The sequence below is a fragment of the Condylura cristata genome, unplaced genomic scaffold (genome assembly GCF_000260355.1).
Source record: "Condylura cristata isolate star-nosed mole 26May11 unplaced genomic scaffold, ConCri1.0 scaffold00032, whole genome shotgun sequence".
In the NCBI taxonomy this organism is placed as follows: Eukaryota; Metazoa; Chordata; class Mammalia; order Eulipotyphla; family Talpidae; genus Condylura; species Condylura cristata.
This window is the reverse complement of record NW_004567133.1, coordinates 5,722,467-5,730,617: the sequence shown is the minus strand read 5'-3', so window position 1 is coordinate 5,730,617 and position 8,151 is coordinate 5,722,467. Positions and strand designations below refer to the sequence as shown.

General features: G+C 56.8%; 1 protein-coding gene across 1 annotated transcript in view; it reads left to right on the top strand.

Annotated features, from left to right (window-relative positions):
* Positions 1–566: 566 nt before the first annotated feature.
* SBK1 (SH3 domain binding kinase 1) overlaps positions 567–8,151 on the top strand; it is a 46,732-nt gene continuing 39,147 nt past the window's right edge. The window contains exon 1 of the mRNA XM_004691700.2: positions 567–1,349. The gene's annotated coding sequence lies outside the window, so the exon portion shown is untranslated. The remainder of the gene's footprint in view (positions 1,350–8,151) is intronic.

Genomic DNA, 8,151 nt, shown 5'->3' with positions numbered 1-8,151 from the left:
CAGTTCCTGGCACTTTGCAGGTGCTTCATAAACATTTTCAAGCAAACAAATTATACTCAGATTCCTGCCTCTCCACCCTCTTCCCACACTCTTCCACTGAATAGAGGACTGGGTGTTTCCCAGGGGAGCTGCATGAGGTTTATCTGGGTGGGTCCACAGAGATTCAGCCACCAAACTGGACCTATAGTGACAGGGAACTGCAGTGGTCCCAGGGGTGGAGGGATGCCCCCCCCCATGAGTGCAGGAATCCTGGGGACACTCCCTAGAGCTCAGACTCCCCCATTCCAGGGATGCTGCCAGAGACTCTGTTCTGCCAGACTTCAGGAGGTGTGCATGGGGGTCAAATGGCCAGGGGACTTGGACCAAGACCTAGATGCCCAGCGGTGCACAGCTTCATGGCATCTGAGGGTCCTGTGAAGGCAGCCAAGCTTCTGCTCCTCGCCACTGGCAGCCCCACCAGCCTCCCCTCTGGCAGGGAAGGAGTTAACTTCCAGGCTTCTCAGCGTGAATGTGGAGCTATTAATACCCACAGCCAAGCCGGTCTGCCTCTGCCGGAGCAGCAGCCACCAGAGTAGGAGTCTGAGGAGCTGGGAGTGGAGGGAGCCGGCTCCAGACCAGCAACAGCACTGGAGCCACGACTGGGGGCCTGGACTCGCCTGGGGTCGCCTCACCTGCCCGTCTCTCAGCCCCAGGTGTTGACCCTCCCTCCGGAGACCACGCCTGCCGCCCCTCCGGCACAGAGAACAAACTTTCTTAGGAAGCCCGTGCTTGCTCAGGAGGCACAGACCGCTGGACAGACAGATGACCAGATGGACAGGGCATCTGTGAGCCTGTCGGCCCAGCCTCGCCTCTGACAGACAGCAGCTGGGTGGGCCACCGAGGGGCAAAGGCTCCACCCCGGGCAGTGAGTGGCCTGCTGGACCTTGGTCGCCAGTGAGGCACCTCCGAGACTCTGAGACTCTGAGACGAGGCTGCTGGAAGCTGCCTGCCCCGGCCCAGCGCTGCGGCTGGAAGCCCCTGGGGCCAGGACGGTGTCCCCACCGAACAGAGCCACAGGCTCTACCCCCCACCGAGGCGACGGGTAACCTGAGTGAAAAGGCACAGGTGGCAGGTGGGCAGGCGAGGGACCCTGAGGCCAACAGGCTGCTGACCCTGGAGCATTCTGGCTCTGGGCCCCCTGCCCAGACTGGGGATGATGCTGCCCTGGCCACCACCAGCCACCCCTGCCCCATCCTGGAGCTGCCTCCAGCCTGGCCCCTGGGCTGTGGAGATGTTCCAGCCTTCTGCTTCGTCTGCTTCCACAGGGAAGAGGAGGAGGAAGAGCCGCTGGAAGAGGTCCCGCTGCAGAGGTCAGTGCCTGAGGGTGGGCGCAGGGCAAATCTCCGTCTGTCTGTGGTCCTCTGCTGGCCAGCCGCCGCCACCCCTGTGGCAGCCTTTCCCATCTCTCACCTGGTGTCACCCCCCCCTCTGTCGCCCCCATCCTATCCCACTGTGACCTTCCCATCCGCCCCCAGTGTGGTCATGTCCACCCCGCTCAGAGCAGAGCTCTCCGTGGTTCCCGGCTCAAGTGGACACTCTGCTCAACATCCCAAGACCTACGTGGTCGGGTTGACCCCACCCAATTAATCTCGCTCCGCTCCCCTGAACTCACCCCAGAGAAACTGCGCCCTGGTTTCGCCCGCGCACCTGCAGGAAGCCCCTGCCCGGCCAGCTCAGAGCTGCTTCTCCTTGTCGCGCTGCACCAGCACTTAACAGAGTTCCGTCCTACTGAAGTGGCGGGCATGTCTGTTTGTGTCTGCGCACACGTGTCTGTGTGTGTGAGAAGGAGACGACGTGTCTGTGTGTGTGAGAAGGAGACGACACGAACGTTTGTGTGGCCGTGGCCGGTTACTCGGGGGTGAGTATGTGTGAGTGTGTGCGTGCGTATGTTTGTCAGTGTAAGTGGGTGTACGTTCTCTGAACCTTTGAGGGACAGTAGTTGTACACTGTGCCCAGGCAGGGGTTCCTGCCCTGAGGACCGTGGTCCTTTTCGCCAGGGCTTCCCACCCCCACCTGCAGGGAAATCCAAGCTTTCGCCAGTGCTTCCCACCCCCACCCGCAGGGAAATCCAAGCTCTGGCCAAGTGCATTACCCAGGCTGTGACCACACCTTCTGGGAATGGATGGAAAGTCTGCTGGGCAGACAAGGGTCACCTCTGCCCCAGCCCAGCCCCCCTCGCCTCCAGCACCATCTGAGTCAGCACTGCCCGCGTGGGGAGAAGGGCAGGCTCGGGCCCAATCCAGGTGGCCCCTCCGCCCTTTGCGGGAGGGTGGGTGTGGGCTTCTGCCGCCCAGGCCCGGGCTCCTCTCTGAATGTCTCTGTTGGACCCTTGGGTCAGTCATTTCCCCTCTATCGCCCTCTGGGTCCTCATCTGTGAAAGCGGGGGGATGCTCCTGGCCCAGCCTTCGGTTCATCATTCAGCAGAGTGACCCCAGCCCAACACTCACAGGGTCACAGCCCCCCAGGAGGGCAGACAAGCCTACAGATGGTCTTGGCAGGGTACTGGGCACCCTGATGGACAAGGTGTGCGGGTCTCAGGGAGTCAGTGGGAAAGACTGCTCCCCACAGCCAGGCCCTCTCCCTGGTGGTGGGTGGAGCTGAAGACAGGACAGCCCCGGAGGTGGGGCTGGCAAGAGGTGGTGTGAAATAGAAGCTGTGTGGGGAGGCAGTCTCGGGGCCGGAGCTCAGTAGGGCCATCGCGGGGCCTTGACCACGGAGCCCGGGGCGTGCGACCAGGTTCCATGCAGCAGACAGGCAAGTTGGGAGACTGAGGTCACAGGCGAGGGCGCTTCTTGAACTTGAAAGCGATGACCTCCCGAGGGGGTCATCATTTCTGCAGTAGGGGCTCGAAATGCCTGTTGATTGACTATGACACCAGGCAAGAAGACATCATCTGAGTGGATTATCACAAAGTGCACACTCCTGTTTCCCACCAGGCTCTGGGGAGCCCCCAGAATGAGACAGACATTGGCCTTAGGGTCACACAGCCACAAGCTCCTGCGTCTCCCCGTCTCCCCCACCTCCCACCTATAACTTTGGAATCCACGCCGGCCTCCTGCTTGGGCCTATGGCGGCCTAGGTCCGCAGGAATCCGTCTGCTTTCCAGCTGGTGGGCACTAGCCCTTTAAGGCCAGGGGAGGGACACTGCCAGGCTGGGCAGGGACAGTGACCACAGGTGCCAGGTGGCGATACTAAAAATACTGAATGATGTGGATGCCCAGGCCGGAGCGCTGGGTGACGCTAGCTGGGGAGGGTGGGAGGAAGACTCTGGAATGTTTCTTTCCTATGAGAGGAGGGGTAGCGGGCGCTGAGGCTTGGTGGGGTCACCTTGGGGGCTTAGAAAAGCCTCCCTTCTCCAGCCCTCGCCTGGGAGGTGCTGGGGTTCCCCTCCCGGAGCCCGCCACCCTGTTCAGCAGCAAGGGGAAGGCCAGTCCCACTGCAGCGGCGTCCCTGTGACCCCGGGGAAGTCACCTCTTCTCTCTGGGCCTCTGTGCCATTGAAGAGCTGGACTTTCTCTGACACTTCTAGGGACAACGAGGCAACGAAAAGATGCTCATTTGTGGATCCCACAAACTTTCTCTGAGACGACTGACTGGGGTCAAGGCTGAGGTCACAGAGAGGAGCGTGACAGGCTCTTCCTGGGGGGCTCACACCTACTGAGTCCAAAACGGCACCCTCTGGGGCGGTGACACATCAGGGAGGTGCTGTCCCCAAGGTGTGAGCTGGGCTGCGGGGGACTGCAGTAGAGAGCACGTCTGTGTCTGAAGAAAACTTGTCAACAAAAGCAAAACCCTCACAGTGCTGCGCCCCAGCCGCCTGCTCCTTGTGCTTGTGGATTAGTCAAGGCCAGAGCGGCTGTTATAACAAGTGAGCCTGGAAACTGCCGGAGCTGCACGCACTGGAGCCTCACGCTCTGCTTTGCAAAGTCTGCAGCCGGCTGGGATAAGGGGGGGGCGCCCCTCAGCCTTTCAGGAACCCAGGCTCCGCCTGCCTGTGAGTCAGCTGTCACCCAGGGCTGGGAATCCACTGCTGGGTCCTCTGCTGCAACAAGCCAGCAGGTGAAGAAGAAGTAACAGGAGCCCATGAGGTTTCGCGAGACTTCTGCCCACGCTCACTGGCCAGCACCGCTAGCCGCAGAGGAGTGGGCGACGCGGTCCTGGAGGAGCAGCTCCCAGGGCGGCTGTCAAAATGAAGTATCTGTATAAGGAAGCACCAGGCACATGCCGGGGAGCCCGTGACCCCGTGTGTTCATTCACCTGTCCCTGCATCCATAAGCCCCGGGAGCCGGGCAGGGACGGGAGCAGGAGCGTGCTGTGCCTGCTCTCACGGGGCTTATGTCAAGTGTGGGAGCCAAAGGAGACATCCACGGCGCAGACGTCATTATCATCGATGTTCAAGACCCACTGTTAGGACGTAACCGCAGCGGGCGGTGTCTCCCACTTTGTTTAGGGGACTAGGGCGGAAGGGGGTTCGGCTTGAGGCCTACGCGTGAGAAGAAGCAGGGCAGAGTGGGAGTAGAGCATTCCAGGCAGGAGGACATGAGCAAAGCGAGCCTGGGGTGAAGGGACAAGAGAAAGGGGAGAGGCCTGGGTGGTGAGGGAGTGACACGGGATGGGGGCAACGTGATGGGGGGAGTGACGTGATGGGGAGGGTGACACGTGATGGGGAGTGACACGTGATGGGGAGTGACACGTGATGGGGAGTGACATGTGATGGCCAGAGTGACATGAAGTGTGGCAGGAAATGACCCCCTCAGGCCACCTTGTGGGCCATGAGTGAGAGAACGGAGTTTATTCTAGCTGGGACTGAAAGCCTCTGGAAGCTATGAGTGGGGAAGTGATAAAATCTGACTGACATTTTCGTGACCTCTGGAGCCGCTCCAGAGAGCTGAGTGGATGCAGGAAACCACGCAAAGGTCATGGCGATGACGGAAGGGACCTGGCAACGGTGTGCCTCGGAGCTGAATGAGTGGATGCCTCTGAGTGCACGTAGGAGACAGAACTTGCTGGGGGTCCCTGGAAGAAGGGAGGAGGATGAGACTGCACCTGGGTGAGTAGGTGGGGTGATGGGAGGGTCAGCAGAGGGCAGAAGTGCACTGAGAAGATGGAGAATTCTGCAGAGGGTATTTTCTTTCCCTTTCGTTTATAAAGATCCATCTATTTATGCATACAAGAACTGGGGTGTAGGCCAGACATGGGGGACGGTGAGATGATTCACCAGAGGCAGAGTGGGGAGCAGAACACGCAGGTCTGCTGAAACACACTGCTGAGGGGAGCAGCAGGGAGACAGGAGAGGCCTGCTGCACGTGTGGACTAGCTCCCTGCTGGGGGATCAAACCTGCTGGGTGCTCTGACCTGCTCTGCCACCAGGGAGGGCCAGGTATTTCCTTTCTTATTTTATTGGGGTAACACTGGTTTACATGTTGTCTGTGCTTTAGAAGTACAGGCTCTCCCCTCGGGTCCTGCGGCCCCCACACAACCCCCTAGACAACCATGGCCCACCAACACAGTAGCAATGGACATTTTCTTTCTTTTTTTAAATGCATACAGAACTGGGGTACAGGCCAAAGGTGCAGGGGTGGTGAGAGGATTCACCAGAGACAGAGTGGGGAGCAGAACAGGCATACTGAGGAAGTACACTGCTGAGGGGAGCAGCGGGCGGGTCAGGAGAGGTCTGTGGCGCCATGTGGGTCAGCTCTGGAGCAGGGATCAAACTTGCACTGAAGCAGCTGCTTGCTGCCTCCTAACCAGGGAGGGCCTGGCAATGGACATTTTCAACTTGAGGAGCAGGTGAGAGGTCCCAGTAAGGACTGATACTGGGTCTGGAGCTCAAGGGGGAGACTCTCGCTGGTGACAGAGCACCAGAGACATCAGCATAAAGATGACATTGAAAGTGACATGTGTGCAGCTGCAGAGAGGAGAGAAGAGCCTCTTAAAGAGGAGGCTGGGAGTGGGTCACTGGCGTAGGAGATGCCCAACAGACAAGGGGTAACTAAGAACTTCGTGAAGGTAGAGACGAAGCAGATGTAAGCAGAGGCTGCTGGCTGAAGACAGTGATGGATACACACATCTAACTTCTCTGTGGATCCACTGAACAGAACAGGTGGATCCACTGAAATCCACTGCAGAGGGGAGCAGCGGGTGAGACAGGAGAGGTCTGCTGGGCCCTGTGGGTCAGCTCCCTGGCCGGGGATTGAACTTGTGCTGAAGCGGCTGCAGTGAGCTTGCAGTGCTGCGCTTTAACCCGTTGCGCCACCAGGGAGGGCCTTGTTTCTGGAAAGATATTCTGGAAGCTCTAGGGAAAACCCATTTCCTGGCCTTTTCCCAGTGTCCTTTTCCAGAGGGCGCTGCCCCTGCTCATGGCCCGTCCCCGCAGGCTGCGTCTCTCTGGCCCTGCTCCTCGACTCATGTCTCTTTCTTTGAACTGAGTGGGGGCCGTTCTCTGCTTCGGGTGACTAGGTGGGGCTCAGCTCCCCAGTTCAAGTCCACTGAGAAACATAAAAACATCTGAAAGCCCCTCTCTGCCACGTAAGGTAACGTGTTCATAGGTTCTGGGGGCAAGGATGTGGGACATTCGGGGGCCATTATCTGGTGCCCACAATGAGTCAGCACATACTACAAGTCAAAAAGCAGATAATGGCAACAGCATTTTGGAGTCTGAAAGACAGATGAAGCTGTGGTGAGTTAGCAGTCTGATAATGTTGCTCTTTAAATAAACCCCAAACCTGGAAAGAGAAAAGGCAAGGAGCCCCAGAATTTAACTCCCAAAAGCCTCCACAATACTGATATTAATGAAAAAGTACCTCTGGAAAAGGGGCCAGTAGATCTATGGCCAAAAAGCAGGAGGATTGATGTAAGACGGGCTTTTTCTTTCTTTTTTTTTTTTTAATTATTATTTTATAACAGTTTATTTTTACATCATTTTGTACATTTTTTTTCCATCTCAATTGTAATCCCTGCGGGTTTCGATGGGCTTTTTCTTTAGACTTATTTGTTTATGCACACAGGAACTGGGGTACAGGCTAGAGGTGCAGGGGTGAGAGGATTCACCAGAGACAGAGTGGGGAGCAGACAGGCAGATGACCAAAATGCACTGCTGAGGGAAACAGCAGGAGACAGGAGAGGTGTGCTGGCCATGCGGGTCACCTCTGGGGCTGGGGATCGAACTTGGGCTGCAGTGGCTGCAATAGCTTCTTAGTGCTGCGCTCTAACCAGTTGCGCCACCAGGGAGGCCCTAAGAAGAGATTTACCCCTCAGATCTTGTCCACTGAGGAGAGCAAGGCAGCTGCCCCAAAGACTGAAGGTTTGGTCTTTGGAGAGGATGAAACACAGGGTCTCTGACTGGGAGGACGCGGCTCCATACGGGTTATTTCACTATGGCATCCAGGGTGTGGGCGGCCTCACCCCACCCCATCCCTGCTCCCATCAGCTCCCAGAGCAGAGAGGTCACAGCTCGCCAGCTGGATTCTCCAGAATTTATTCCCTTCAACCTCTGACTATACCGAGATGGGTATTGGGCTATTGTCATTTCACTTCCTGTTTATTTATTTTTGTCTTCTTCTCCCTGCATATTTTGTTTCCTCCAAATTGCTTTTTTTCTGTTTATATTAGTTCCCTCCTTTATAGAGTCCAGCCCAAGACAAGAATCCCTGAATAGGTTGGTGCTAGGGACTTTCCAATAAAACGTCTAGCCCTGAGTCAGCCCTACTCCCACAAGGAGTTTATCAACTGTCTTGTTATATTCTTCAGTGGCTGGACAATTTAATTAAAATGCAGTAACCTAAAGTTTTTGACAGATGTGTCCACCTGTGTTGAGCTACACCTCAGTCTAGATGTGAAACATTTGCATCTTCCCAGGAAGTTCCATCAGACCCAGTCAGTCCACCCCCTCGATATATGCAGGTTACTTTTTTTTTTAATACTATAATAGTTTATTTTTACATCATTTAGTACCTTTTTCCATCTCAATGCAATCCCCGTGGGCTTCCCATCACCAGATCACCCGTGTGTCATCACCATAGTCCAGTGCAGTTCCCCCCACCACACCCCCCTTTTTTGATCCCATTCCCCACTCTACCCCCGGTAAAATGTCTCTAGTTTATAGTTGTTCATT